General features: G+C 45.2%; 1 protein-coding gene across 1 annotated transcript in view; it reads left to right on the forward strand.

Moving 5' to 3' along the window:
- The window catches only part of LOC105697775 (glypican-6), a 78,407-nt gene that overhangs the window by 59,891 nt on the left and 3,070 nt on the right, over positions 1–15,446 (forward strand). The gene's annotated exons all lie outside the window — the stretch shown is intronic.

Genomic DNA, 15,446 nt, shown 5'->3' on the forward strand with positions numbered 1-15,446 from the left:
CTGAATATCATTGATATTCTTTGAATTAACACGTTGGTCGCTCAGCGTAATTCGGCTAAGTTTCCGCGGGGCCCAAATCCGACAGTCGGTACGCAGACCGTAAACAGAGCGATAAACGGGATTTGATTGCTTATCGCCTTCGATCCATTGTAAAGAAAAGATTATTTAGTTCCGAAATGAAGAAAGCGATAAGCTTTCCGGCTAGAGTATTCCGAGGGATCTCATGATGGATATCCCAGATCTTTCATTTAGTCGAGAAGCATGCTTCTTGTGAGACGCACATCAGTGATTTTTTCATCCTCAAAATGTTCAGTAGACAGGGTGAAAATATATTTGAAAGTGAGGAGAGTAGTGATGACGAAGAAGTGAATTTTAGAATTGTTGCGGATGTTCGAAAGAAAGTCTGAACGCGGGTTGCACTGGATGTTCCGTGCGCGACATTCATATATATAAATTTACCGCGGACTTTGGAATGTCAAACAAATTCCCAGAAAGGGACTTACTGCCTGCTTGGGCCCATCGGGCCATTTACCAATTTAACAATTTTCTAACGCCGAAATCAGCTCGTAAATTTTAGTTTTCTACGACACGATTATATTGCCCTGTACGTCCCATCGCGGAAGTTTAGGGTTCTTTAGAATTTTCTCGGGTTGACCGTCCCTATTCTTTACCGTTTACCTTTTTTAACTTTACCGCTTACACGTGCGCGCAACATGCACACGTGCATACAGCATGTTTTTCCATCTGCACGGCAACGAGAAATTTTCCGATTTCACCCAACCGTATTGGACAGCTACCGACCAATCACGAGGCTGACTATTCGATTTTAACCGCCCTTCTTAAAATCAGTCAGCCAATCGTTATGCTAGAAATATGCTACCACCTCCTCAAAAAATGTAATGCGACCGGAGGAGGAATTCTGTAATTTTTTCTGGAAGTCAGTCACTCTCCGTCTCTCGATAATTTAACACGTCTCTCGTCAGCCTTCACCATCATCTCTGTAACAGTTACCCTTATTCACGCGTGAAGAGCTGACAAAATACTAAGTCAGTCGTCTAATCAATATTATAATAAACTTAAGCTGTTTTGTTCGCGACAGTCTCACTTGTCATTCGGGTACCTTCCTTCTGCATGTGAGCAGTTGTATGAATATCTCATTTTGCAATTCCACTTGCAAAAACCAACGGGATTCATACAACAACTGCCCGACAAACTAGCCGGGCAGAACACTGGATGTGAGAGCCTAATTTGAAGACTGATTAATTCTCAACGGAATCTCGAGTCAGGTCGGTTTTATGAGTTCGGGCACATGACTTCAATTCGTAACAGAAACAGTTTATTAACAATAACGAGTAAGTCCGATAACAATTGTAAAATATGACACTATGATAGGCGGCGGTCGCACGGTACAAATTCGCGGGTGACTATTTGGAGTCGCGGTGAGACTTGATTGTCTCTGAGAGCAGGAGATGTCCGTCTCTTGCGGTGGAAGATTTAATTCAGGTTATGCCCAGAGGAACTTTGGTCCAGGGCGCTTTCGGATGCTGTCCTCTAGGGCGGAGTTTTTTACAAAGCGTTTACTGATAAGCGTAGAGAAATTAAAGTGGGATCAATAATCGAAAGTGATTGGTTAATGAGGACTGAGAAGGGGAAAAGTTAATGTTGTTTAAGGAGGCTTAGGTGGGGAATAACAAAAATGGGCTATAGGACTAGAAGTAAACGAATCATGGGCTAAAGTACCGCGGTAGTAGATAAGAGAGCGAAGCGCTAGAGTTTCTGTTTAGACATCCATTTAAATTATGAGCATAATACGTGACTGAATCAATGGTGCTATATGACATGAGGGACACGAGAAAGAATAAACGGAACGTGAAATACGGAAGAAATAGAACACCCCGATCGTTGCAGAGAGCATTCCAAATAATTCTAGCGTTATAATTATTAAATTATGAATTAGTCCTAACAAGAATGACAAATAGAATTTCATCGAGTTCGGATTCGGATATTGAGGAAACATATGCAAGTGAAGACCTTGACGACATATTGGAAGAACTTGCTGTAGACGAAGAAGAGGAATTGGACTCTATTGATGATTCATTGAACAATATTCTGTGAAACGAATTCGCTAACAGGCAACAGACATTTCCGGTCACCGGAAAAAGCGGACTTCTCATGGATTTGCCGTCTGACATTAGCGCAAGTGAAGTGTTTTCGTTATTCGTTGATGAAAAAGTGATAAACCTTTTAGTCACAGAGATTAATAGGTATGCAGATAAAAAATTACATCAACATGAAATGATGGGTCAAGCTCGACATAAGAGATGGAAACCCACCACTTCCAAAGAAATTATGAAATTTATCGAACTAATGGTTTGGATGGGTCTAATACAGACACCGCTTGTTAGATGTTGGTCAACGAGCTCTATTTACAATTTTCCATTTCCACGCAGCAGAATGTCCCGTAATCGTTTTGAATTGCTATTAGCAAACTTGCATTTTGCAAATAACGAAACTATAGAACAGAGTAGCAGACTTGGAAAAGTTTTACCACTCGTAAACATGTTGATAGACAATTACCAGAAAATTTGTTCACCAGGCGAAGATATTGTAGTCGACGAGACAATGGTTCCTTGGAGGGGACGACTAACATTCAGGCAATACATATCGACGAAATCACATAAGTATGGTATAAAAGTATTCAAACTGTGTTCCACTAAAGGTTACACATGGTCTGCAAAAGTATATTCTGGACGAGATATCACCGGAAGTAAGGAAGTTGGCATAGCTGAAAACGCCTGCATTGAACTTGCAGATAAATTGCTAAATGAAGGACGAACCTTGTTCGTCGACAACTTTTATACGAGCAATCGGTTAGCAGTCAAATTTTTAAATTATAGGACGCATGTCGTTGGAACTGTACGGTATAACAAAAAATATATGCCCAATTTCGTAATGTCGTACCCGTTGAAGAGAGGTGAAATGATAGCACGAGAAGATAAGAACGGTATTGTGATGCTCAAATGGAGAGATGTTCGAGATGTTAGAATATTATCAACAAACCATGCACCCATCATGATTTCAAGCTCGAATTCTACATATCGCGGACGTCCTCCGAAACAGAAACCTTTGGCGGTAATTGCATACAATAATGGAAAAACTGGTATTGACCGAAGTAACCAGATGGTCTCATATGCCACTACGATACGAAAAAGCATCAAGTGGTATCGGAAATTAGCACTACATTTACTCTTAGGAACAACTATAGTAAATGCTCATATTGTGTACTAAACAGCCACAAACAAAAAAATACAGATTAGAAAATTTCTGGAAAATCTCGTTTCCAATTGGTCCGATGTGTCCTCAGAAAATACTGTGCCCGAAAACCATCAGAAGAAAATGAAGGTGTTCCACCATTTGGAGATTCATAAGAACCAGCAGGGCAAGCCTATAAGAAGGATGTGCGCCCTATGTTACAAGAAGAAGAGACAAACTGTCGCACGCCAAGACGCGAGGAAAAACATTAAAAAAAAACTAAAACATATTGTTCAAAGTGTCCAAAATCACCTCAAATGTGTTTCAAATGTTTTAACGAATACCATGCGACATAGCATAATGTGATACTTTATCCAGAATATAAATGAATAAAAAGTATGGTATAATGTGTTTTCAATATTTTTGTTGTATATCCTATATATAATATCGGAAGCATACCCGTCACCCAGATATGGGTGACGTAGCGACCAACGTGTTAAAACTAATTACAATATGACCATAGTTATAACAGTTATAAACAATTATTTTATGCTAACTCATTTTTAGTCTACATCACAGTTACTAATTTTATTATTTTCGTTACTTATCTTATAAAACCTTGATAATAATTTTGACAGACCTAAATGAGAAAGCCCTGAAAATAACGTTCTAGACTACTAAACAATAATTGTCTATGTGTACGTATAATTTAATTCAACAAATATTATTTCGATTGATTATGTCGACAAATATACTTATATAGTATCGATAGATTATATTACTAATTAATGTTTATTTCGGAAAAATATTTTGCATAGTCTTAATTAGGACAAAACAATCTACAGAATGTCCCAAAAAAAGTATTTACACTGCGGCCATTATACTGACAGATTCTGTCCCCAAGTGTCGCATTAGACGCCAAATCTTTACGCTCGATCTACACAACTAAACTGGTGGTCGAGTACAAAAAGCTGAAGCATGATCAAAAAGATGAACAATTAAACACGTAACACTTTGTGGCGCCAGGCCCTTCGAGATGTCAACTGACCTAGCACTTTGCAGAACAGGTGCTATATGCTCTAATTAAACTATGAACCAAATACACCAGCAACGTTATCTTTCTTGATCCCGGTTTTTCACAAAATAAAACTCTGCCAAATCTCCACACTCGGTAATTGCAGTAACGCTTTCGCCACTACGGAAAAGGACGGTGTTCTTGAACTAATCAGTGTGCTCCATTTTCAACTGACAAGGGAAGATCCCCAACCAGGAAATTCCAAAAATGTTGAAACTTAACCGTGGTATACAGTTTTTTATTACAGTAAATAATCCTTGATAGCGAAGTTAATGTTACGATCGGTTGAAACGAACGCATGCGAATGATTTGAGTACGACGGACTAGCGCACGTGAAGTGAAGTAGCGGATTTGAAAGATAAACCCGAGTGACTTCGGTGTCCAAGAAGGAAGGTGGAGATTTGTAGAAGATCTGACTCGATGAAGCTTGTCCGAAAAACGGGAGCTCGCGAACGGCTTCTTCGAGGGTGGAGTTAGCAATTTGAACACCGCGGATTGGTTAGTTAGGAGCGGTGATGTTAATGCAAAATTGTGACGATTGGTCGAAAAATGTTGGAGAGGGAAACTGTACGAGCAGGAGAAGGGATGTTAATAACAATCCGAAGTAGGGGTCTTTCTAGGAAAGGCAAGACGATGGAGTGAAGCATACCGTTAAACTATAAAGTAATAAACTGGACGTGCCGAAATTAAGTAGCGACGGATTACGCTGTAAAGCAATCGACATGCATTGAAAATAATGGCAGAAAGGGCAGTTTACGGTAAAAATTGTTAAAGGAGTGCGCCCGTAGGAAAGGTAAAGTACGGTACGAGGAGGGTCCCGAAAGGAACTAAAGAGCGTATCCCTTGCGGCAGGGGGTCTCGGTCGCCCCGGACTAATCCGTAACGGGTGCGGAAGCCTGAGCGCACGGTGTCTTTAAGTGCTGTCGTATTAATGATGGTCGACTGTTAAATAAAACTCGCGAATAATAACGGGTTCGATCGCGACAAAGTAAATCGATCGAACATACCGCCTGCCTCGTTCGGTTGGACGAAATAAGAATTTAATAAGAAGGAAAATTAAGGCGGATGCCGCTCGCCGTGAATAATCGCGGGTGAATATAGAACGGAAGCTGCGTAAAGGTCTAATTTACGGAAAGCTATGACTAAAACGCTGGATGTTGTCGATCAGCTTCCAATGGTAGTGGGCAGATTTTGCAGATCGGCCGCTTCAGGGTGTATGTAGCGGTCTTGATGGTGACCACTCGGATGAGGCCATCGAGTCCCGGATGAGTGTCGATGATCCGAGCTAAACGCCATCGCGCTGGTGGAAGCTGCTCTTCCTTTACAAGGACGAGCATGCCTGGCTGAAGATTTGGTTCGGCCTTGGTCCATTTGTACCGTTGCTGCAGTTGATGCAGATACTCGGATGACCAGCGGCGCCAAAAATGTTCGTACATGTTTTGTACGAGCTGCCATCAAGAAAGTCGGTTGGTGGGAATTTCGATGGTGCTCTGTTCTGGAACGGTTGTAAGAGCAGATCCAATCAAAAAATGACCTGGTGTCAAGGCGGTGAGGTCACAGGGACCGCTGCTCTGCTGTGAGATGGGCCTGGAATTGAGGCAGGCTTCAATCTGCGCTAAAACAGTAGTTAACTCTTCGAAGGTAAGAGTTGAGTCTCCAATAATGCGTTTGAGGTGGAACTTGGTGGATTTCACTCCGGCCTCCCATAGTCCACCAAAGTGAGGAGAGGCTGGTGGAATGAAGGACCAATGGGTCCCGTCGTTGGCAAGGAGCGATGATAACTCCTTCCAATGGCTTGCGGATTGCGTAAATAGGGTACGCAATTCGGCGTCGGCTCCCCTGAAGGTGGTGCCGTTGTCGCTCAGAAGTTCCGAGCAGATTCCTCGACGCGACGTGAAGCGGCGGAAAGCGGCAAGGAAAGCTTGCGAAGTATAATCGCTTACCACTTCCAGGTGAATTGCCTTAGTGACCAGGCAAATGAAAAGGGCGATGTACCCCTTGTACGATTTATGTCGTCGGCCCTTCGTTGTTCTCATCTGTATGGGTCCGGCATAATCCACGCCTGACTTTAACAAGGGGCGCGACGGGGTGATGCGAGACGCAGGAAGATCCCTTTGCAGTTGCGTGCTCACTTGAGCACGCGTGCGGACGCACAAGAGACAACGGTGGACATGCCGAAGACTGCGCTGCGCCCTCCGAGAATCCAGTGTCGTCTCAGGAGATGACTGAGCATCAGTTGGATTCCTCCGTGAAGGGTGGTCCTGTGGGCCTCGTCGATAAGCAGCGCCGCAAGTGTAGACTTGCTATGCAGGATGGCCGGATGCTTTTCCTCGAAGGTGAGCATCGCGTTGCGTAGTCCACCTCCGACTCGCAGCAAACCGTCGTCGCCTATGATCGGATGCAGGCGTCGCAGAGGGCTACGGCGAGGAAGCGGTTGCTTGCACTGGATCGCTGTTATTTCCTCGCCGAAAAACTTGAACTGCTCGTGACGCAACCAACATGAATGTGCGATGGCGAGCTCCTTAGGTGACAACGCTTGGTCGTTTCGTTGCCCGGTAGGTAGTCTACAGTTTGCTGCGAATCTAAGACAGAGGGCTGTGATTCGAATTAGTTTCTTGAGGCTGGAGAACCTTGTGATCAGGTCCCAGCTCTTGATTTGAAGAGCGTGCGAGCGGATCGGACGCCGCTCTTCTTGCGTGGTGTCTTCCCCGGTGAGTGTGAGCGGTTGGGACCGCTTGGACCCTGGCTGCTCGAGCCATTTCGGACCGTGCCACCAAAGGTCGAAGTTGGGAAGGTCCGCTGGATCGAGACCTCTGGAGGCGCAATCGGCGGGATTTTCGGCAGAGGCTACGTGCTGCCATATGAGATCCGGGTTTGTAGTTTGGATCTCTGCCACGCGATTTGCCACGAAGCAGGTCCATTTCGACCGATGTCCTTGTAACCAGGCGAGGACAACCTTTGAATCGGTCCAGGCGAAGGTACTGATGCCTTTGGGACCTGTAGTCTGTCGCACTGACTTGATGAGGCGAGTGAGGAGCACCGCGCCGCACAGTTCCAACCTGGGGATGCTGACCTGCTTCAACGGGGCGACCTTGGATTTCGCCGCAATGAGCGAGGTGGCAGCTGATCCTGACTCGTCGATGACGCGCAGATATACAACGGCTGCGTATGCGTGTATAGAGGCATTGCAGAATTCGTGCAGTTCGCATGTGACTAGTGATGCGCGGTATCCGGTCCATCGTGGGATAGAGACGTTTTCCAGCTGCTTCAACTGGTCGTGATACCAAGACCATTCGGAGACGATGTCCATTGATGGGGTTTGGTCCCAGTGCACTCGAGCTAGCCACAGCTGCTGCAGGATGACCTTCGCTGTGATAACTGCGGGAGCAAACCAACCCAGTGGATCGAACAATCTCGCGATAGCAGAGAGGATTGTCCGTTTGGTTGGTGCAGCGGGTGTTTCTGGCAGACTGATCTGAAACTGAAAGGCGTCAGTGGACGGATTCCACACTAGTCCCAGTGTTCGCACGTGCTCGTCGGGTTTTAAGGAGATGAGCGCTGATGACAGCTTGAAGGAGGCTGGAACGTGCTCCAGCAGCTGCGGGTGATTAGAGACCCACTATCGAAGCTGAAAACCACCAGCGTTCAGTACCTCAATCAGCTACCTCTGGATCCTCTGAGCTGTGGCTATATCGTCGGCGCCGAAGAGCGCGTCGTCGACGTAAAAGTCGTTGCGCAACGCCTCCGCCCCGAGTGGGAACCTGGCCTGCTCATCTTCAGCAAGTTGCTGAAGCGTTCGGATCGCTAGATACGGAGCAGCGGCAGTTCCATACGTGACCGTGGTCAAGCGATAGCAGGTCATCGGGTCACTCGGGGATGCTCGCCAGACGATGCGCTGAAGATCCGCGTCCTCGGGATGGATGCAGATTTGGCGGTACATCTTCTCGATGTCCGCGTTGCACACGAACTGATGGTTCCGCCACTTCATGACGACGGAGTTCAGGTCTTGCTGAAGGGCTGGTCCTGTGTGCAAGCATTCGTTAAGGGAGGTATTTGCAGCTGTTTTCTGCGATGCGTTGAAAACCACGCGTAACTTCGTGGTGACGCTTGATTCGCGAATGACGCCATGGTGTGGCATATAGTAGGAGTTGTAAAATGACCTGGTAGCATCGACAGGCTCCATGTGCTGCAACGTTTGGTACTCCTCCATGAACGCAGCGTAAGCGGTCGCGAGAGAAGGCGACCACTCCAAGCGTCGCTCCAGATGCTGGAGCTGTTTTCGGGCGATGGCCTCGGAACTGCGGAACTCGGGCAGTGGCGCGGTTTTAAACGATAGTCGGACCGTGTACTGGCCGTCGCTACCGCGGTGGTGAGTGCGTCGGAAGTGTCTCCCGCACTCTTCTTCCTCGGCGGTCGGAAAGCGGATGTCAGCCTCTTCCTCTAGCTCCCAGAAACGTCTAAGCGTCGTGCTTAGTTCGGTGTGAGATGTGCTGTGGAGAGAGGTTACTGGCGTGACTCGCGAACATGGTCCAGCAGCGATCTCATGAGGCTGTGCGACGGGCCCGCACAAGATTCATCCCAACGCAGTCTGTTGAGCGATGGGAGCGCCGGGTCCTCCGTGGCGAACACCCTCGAGGAGCAAGGGTCCGTAGAAGTCGGCTCCGAGGATGAGATCGATCCGTCCTGAGGACGCGTACTGCGGATCGGCCAGCGGCAAGTCCTCCAAGTGAGGCCACCGAAGGGGTTGCGGTTGTCGCGGCGGGACTGCGCTGGTTAGTCTCGGCAAAACGAGAGCGCGGACCTCCATGCAAAACTCGCGATCGTGCGACGAGAGGAGACGGAACTCCACGGCAAATTTGGCAGTGCCGGCGGAGATTACCCAAGGCCGAGAATCGGTACTTGAATGCGCGAGCGCTTCAGTTTCAGACATTCAGCGGCTGATTCCGAGAGAAAACTCGCTTCGGATCCTAGGTCCAGAAGCGCGCGAACGCGGAGCTGGCGTCCGGACGGAGCTTCCAGAGTGACCATCGCGGTGGCGAGCAATACAGATGGCTCGCGGGTTTGCCGTCCAGCGAAATGAGAAGTCACTGCGGATTTCGATGATCCAGCAGGAGGATCGACTGAACGCGCTTCGTCAGATTTTTGACTGACGGGAGAACTTTGTCGCGAATCCGAGGATTGAGCACTCGGCGCAATGTGCAGCATCGAATGATGCGCCCCGTTGCAGGATGAACAGCGGCGTTCCGATCTGCAGGAGCTTAGAGAATGCCCCCCTGCGAGACACTGGCAACAGAGTTGTAGCTGCGCGACCAGTTCGTTGCGCTACTTTGGAGATCAGCGCCGAAATTCCGGATAGAAGCCGATGTAATGCTGCCTTTGGCAGGAGGGGCAGGGCCGCGACTTTTTATTATTTGTCGTGGAAAGGTACACTCGTGCGCCCGGAGTGCGAGACTTGGAGGCTCCTGGACCGCGCGAGGGAGGCTGTATGACCGCACTCGACGGTTTGGACGATTCGAGAGCGCGAATCTGGACGTCAAGAAATTTGACGAGCTCCTCGAAAGCCGGTGGGGTGAGATTGTCGCTGAGCGACTTTTCCCAGTCCTTCCGCAATTCCGGGTCGAGTTTCTGCACCGTGAGATAGACTCGTATGTCGTTTCCGAAAAATTCCTTACGGCCGAGCAAGTCGATGGACTGTAAGGTTTTCATGGTTTCATCGCGAAGTGATTTGAGATCGGAAACGGATTCTCGTTTCATCGCGGGGAGTTTAAGGAGGTGATCCAGATGATTTACTAGAAGAACTCGTTTGTTCTCATATCGAGCTTTGAGAGCGAGCCATGAGCCTTCGTATTGATCATCGGTGATTGGAGTCCCGTCGAGAACAGATAAGGCTTCCCCTTCAAGACAGGTACGCAAATAGTGCAGTTTTTGCACGTTAGAGGTTTTCGTGAACCACAGACGTGAAAATGTCGCGGAAAGATTCCCATTCCGTGTAAACGCCCTTAAATCGCGGTAAATTACTACGCGGGAGGTGCACTGAGGGCGCGGAAGTGGGGGTCGGCGAGGTGCTTTGCGTCGGAGATCCACGTGACTCGAGATGCTGATAAAACATATCAGACGCCAGCGAGTGCCTTTGCTTAAACTTTTGCAACCAACCTTCGGTGACGTACGACGATGCGGACGCGTGCGGGTCCTCTAGAATCTTGAAATGATTCTGCTTGAAGAGGGCAGCAGTCGTTGTGATGTCCTCCAGCTGTTCATTCAGGAGTCCGCGCGTCGGAGTTCGGCTGCTTTCGATGTCAACGATGCAGCAATCCATGTAGGCGATGAAGTCCGTCTGCTTCGCAATGATCTTTTGCGTGGCGGGCTTCAGGGTCGCCGAGGTGCTCTGCTCTTCGGACATGATGATTGCCACGCGCGTCGTCACTCACCGGAAGTGGCCGTACGGTTGCTAATGAATTGAATTAACACTTCGCGGATCCGGCTCGAAGGACCAATAAATGTTCGGATTTGGAGCACGAACAGAAAAATGAAGAGAGCAATGGCCGGGTGCGAAAGTTAACCGTGGTATACAGTTTTTTATTACAATAAGTAATCCTTGATAGCGAACTTAATGTTACGATCGGTTGAAACGAACGCACGCGAATGATTTGAGTACGACGGACTAGAGCACGTGAAGTGAAGTAGCGGATTTGAAAGATAAACCCGAGTGACTTCGGTGTCCAAGAAGGAAGGTAGTGTCCGTCGGAGATTTGTAGAAGATCTGACTCTATGAAGCTTGTCCGAAAAACGGGAGCTCGCAAACGGCTTCTTCGAGGGTGGAGTTAGCAATTTGAACACCGCGGATTGGTTAGTTAGGAGCGGTGATGTTAATGCAAAATTGTGACGATTGGTCGAAAAATGTTGGAGAGGGAAACTGTACGAGCAGGAGAAGAGATGTTAATAACAATCCGAAGTAGGGGCCGTTCTAGGAAAGGCAAGACGATGGAGTGAAGCATACCGTTAAACTATAAAGTAATAAACTGGACGTGCCGAAATTAAATAGCGACGGATTACGCTGTAAAGCAATCGACATGCATTGAAAATAATGGCAGAAAGGGCAGTTTACGGTAAAAATTGTTAAAGGAGTGCGCCCGTAGGAAAGGTAAAGTACGGTACGAGGAGGGTCCCGAAAGGAACTAAAGAGCGTATCCCTTGCGGCAGGGGATCTCGGTCGCCCCGGACTAATCCGTAACGGGTGCGGAAGCCTGAGCGCACGGTGTCTTTAAGTGCTGTCGTATTAATGATGGTCGACTGTTAAATAAAACTCGCGAATAATAACGGGTTCGATCGCGACAAAGTAAATCGATCTAACAACGAGCATCAGAAAGTTTCCTCAATTGTTGTTGGACAGTGGCAAATTTGAGATTGCCGGACTTTCCACTTCTCCAGAATTCTACTGCTCTCTTTTTATAGTCGAAGTTAAGCGCTGTGTCTTGGCAAACCGATTAAGACGGTGGTGGCACCGTTTCGTCAGTCCACTCTCCTTCATCTTCAACATACTCAACCTCCCGTGCTTGAAAAGGTTCTTGAAAATCCAATGTTGAATCTTCAGTAATCTCATATGAATTAAATTGGAATATACTATCCAAAAGAGTCGTTTGAATAGATTCTTTTAATAGTATTTCTTGTCGATTAACTTCCGCCTCTATTAAATACATAGTTTGAAACGTACCTAACAAAAGGTTGATCACGTTTATGGGATTTATAATCATTACATACAAATATATCGTAGCACGTCGACAAAATAATTTCACAAAGACGAAGTCCTGATCAGAACTGATCAGCATCGAATCCAGTGCAGACTTTATAAGAACGCACGTCGGCGTAGACGATTCCAAATTTGATTTGATTCAACGTACTATTCCCGTACCTTAGGTATCGAATATCGCTGACTCTATTTTTTCGTAAAAACAGTGAAAATTCAATTTTATCGTTTCATCACGGAAATTGCATTACTAGTTGGAAACGGGTGATGACTGCATCGTCGAATCCGTTGCGAAGCAATTTTAGCCTCTGAAACTATTTTTCAATTTATTTATAAATAATTGCATGTTATGAAAATCAATGACATTTTGAAGAATTATCACGATGACACGACTTATGTACGATGAATTGGTCACGATATAACCCAATAAAGGTAGTCGGAATGTACCCTAATATCACCTACATTCATTGTTTACAACCGATGTGTAAATGTTTATTGGCAAAAAGCAAAAAAAAACGTATTTCTTAATTTTTTGCGAGCAATCCCATCGCGTAAGTGGAACTTAAGTAGGAGTGCTTGTTTAATGGATATTACAAAAAAATGTCACCTGAAGGGTAGTTCACCCCCTTGAGGGGGTGCAACATTGCTGAACAATATGGTGTTGTCACCGTCCTTATACAGAATACGTTTATGCAAAGTTTCATCGAAATCCCTCCACTGCTCCTACGAAAAATATTTAAAAAACCGATTTTTCGCTAAACTTTGGGGAGTTGTTTCACCCCTTAATTATGGTCCATTGCCGATATAAAATAACACGTGTCTCTTAGATTTTTGTGTTCTTCAACATATATGAAACTCAATAAGATCGGAGGCGGACACTTGGGAATGTTTCCTTGTACGTCGACTATTTTCAATTATTAAATTCTGTTTCCAGAATTGGATTCAGCGACCTTGTAAATCTTGGAAAAACCGCTTTTTTTTAATAAAAAATGCTAGTATTTTTTTAATAAAATATGCTAGCATTTTGTAATTTCGTGTCCGCCATTTTGAAATTTGAATTTATGTTACCAGATTTGGATCGAGCGATTATAAAAACCACGCTAAGCCATTTTTTATAATAATCCAATAATTTTGTTGAAATTGTCTTATTCGTTTCTCTTGATTCGCCATTTTGAATTTTAAATTCGCATTCTGTTGTTACATTTGAATTCAGCGGTTCTATAATTCTGGAGAAATCCTTTTTTCTTATAAAAATCGAATCAGTGAACTTTTTTTGTCCCCCATATTGGGTCCACCTTTCGAATTTTGAAATTATATTATCTGACTTGGTTTCAAGGTTCTCAAAAACTTTAAGAAACTTTGTTTGTACAAAAATCCAATCATTTTAAAGCTGTGATGGGTATAGTTCTTTTTCGTTTCGTGCGAGTCGATGTCGCATGTCAGCTGCCCAAAAACTATGACAGTCGACCTATCATGTCTGTGCGAAAGAGCAAACTGCGGATGGGGCGACAACGATGATGACAACAGAATCAAGATTCTGAGAGGCTGAAAATCTTAAAAATGCTGTATCTTTACGCAGGTACTAGCGATCGGAAACGGGTAAATTAAAAAAAATTCCTGATTTTTTTCTTGATTTTTTTATATGATCGGACGTTCTTTTTTTCCCTGGGAATAAAGAAATTGTATTTCTATTCCCACCACTTCTTAAATCTTGATCCTTGTTGTATAGAACTCTATAGGCTATCGCTCGAGCTCAAGCGCGCGGGACGCGTTTCTCTCGGCGCTGTGTTTCTCGTTCGAAAATGTATTTGGCTTGAAACTTTACCGGGTTTCTTGATTCTCGGGTCATTTAAAGGAACTCAGAATTAATCCTCTAACTGCGGTCTGATTCAGATCTAATTTTTCATTTTCCTAGTAAGCGCTGGTACAAGAAGGATTAAATCAGAGGAGATGGTGGTTCACGAAGGCCGCAGTTAATCTCTTTTCACTCATTGAGAGAATGACATGGAAATTGACAGAGGGAAATTGGTCTGCGTCGCAGGAGGTGTTAATTTAAATGTGTGGTGTCACAAAAATACCAATAAAATGTGGATGAGGGAAAGGGTAATTGTGATTGGATCTAAAATTAAGGTTTCAGTTAAAATGATCAAAGGTTTATTATAATGGGGTACATAATTTGAGGGATATAAAATAAAAGTCGCGGTGTGTGTGTGTGTGTGGGTGTGTTCGTGTGTTCGCAGGTGTATGCAGGTGTTTTCCTTTTTAAATATCTTGAGAATAGGAAGAACATTGTGTCGATCGTAATAGCTCGAATAGTTCGTTCGAGATTTAGTTGCCATGGTTCTTGCTGTGGGGAGAATGCTGAAGTTGACCTTGATGATGATATGGATGCTGTAGTTGACCTTGATGCTGATCCTCAAACGTTCAATTTGGAGTTGAACGAACAAAATGCAACTCGCGTTACCCGCATAAACAAGTGACTTAAGAAATGTCGACCAAGATTAGAAATGGTTCAGGACGAACTGTTGAAATAGTCGAAGTGATGTACGAAGTAGAAATAGAAGTGGAAGTACAGGTCGAATATGCAGATGTAGTCTAAGTTGAACTTATCACAAGAAGTGATGTGCGCTGCTTAAGTTCTATCTTATATAAGTTTTCCACCCCTAGGACGCGAAGCCCTAAATTTCGGTAGTGGGGTTTGGAAAAATACCCTTACTCCCGGTGGTAGGGTTTGGAAAAAAAAAGGAAGAGAGGGAAGTTAATAATTTTGTTGTCTTGGAAAAGTTATCGGGCACGTCATTACTACCGAAATTTATACGCCTGCACGTGCGGGGTGGCTTCCGATAACGCGAGGGCCCTATTTCTTGAATTTTTACAATTTTACAAGCGCAAGCTGAAACTTAAAATTATTTGGACCTCTCTATCTTAATTTACGTTTCCATTTCTGGAATATTTCTTATTTGACAGTCGGATCGACTGGTCGCGGGAACTAAGGCAGGATGACCCTCTGTTATCTGAACCTTTGTAAAAAATTATCTGTTTAAATTTTTAAACTGTTATGACTCTTCCCGGGAACCTGTGTCTCCCGGTCTTAGTTTGATATGTGACCTGATGCACGCGCAGGAAACAGATGCATGTGCAGGGAGCGTTACGTGAAACGTAACAACGGACAGGCAAGCTAGAAAAATGTTAACCTAACACTGTCCGGACCTCGAAAACGAATCAAGGATCTAAATTGGCCGGGTTGATCGAAAAGAGATATTCCGGGGGGTCGAGAACAGGTACTACAATAACCGGTATTTACAACAAAATAGATTTAGAAGACGGTATTTGTACGCGAAGCCCCGAACGGAACGATAAACCATTATGGCATAA

The sequence above is a fragment of the Orussus abietinus genome, unplaced genomic scaffold (assembly GCF_000612105.2).
Source record: "Orussus abietinus isolate OABI.00-Male unplaced genomic scaffold, Oabi_2.0 scaffold289, whole genome shotgun sequence".
Lineage (NCBI taxonomy): Eukaryota > Metazoa > Arthropoda > Insecta > Hymenoptera > Orussidae > Orussus > Orussus abietinus.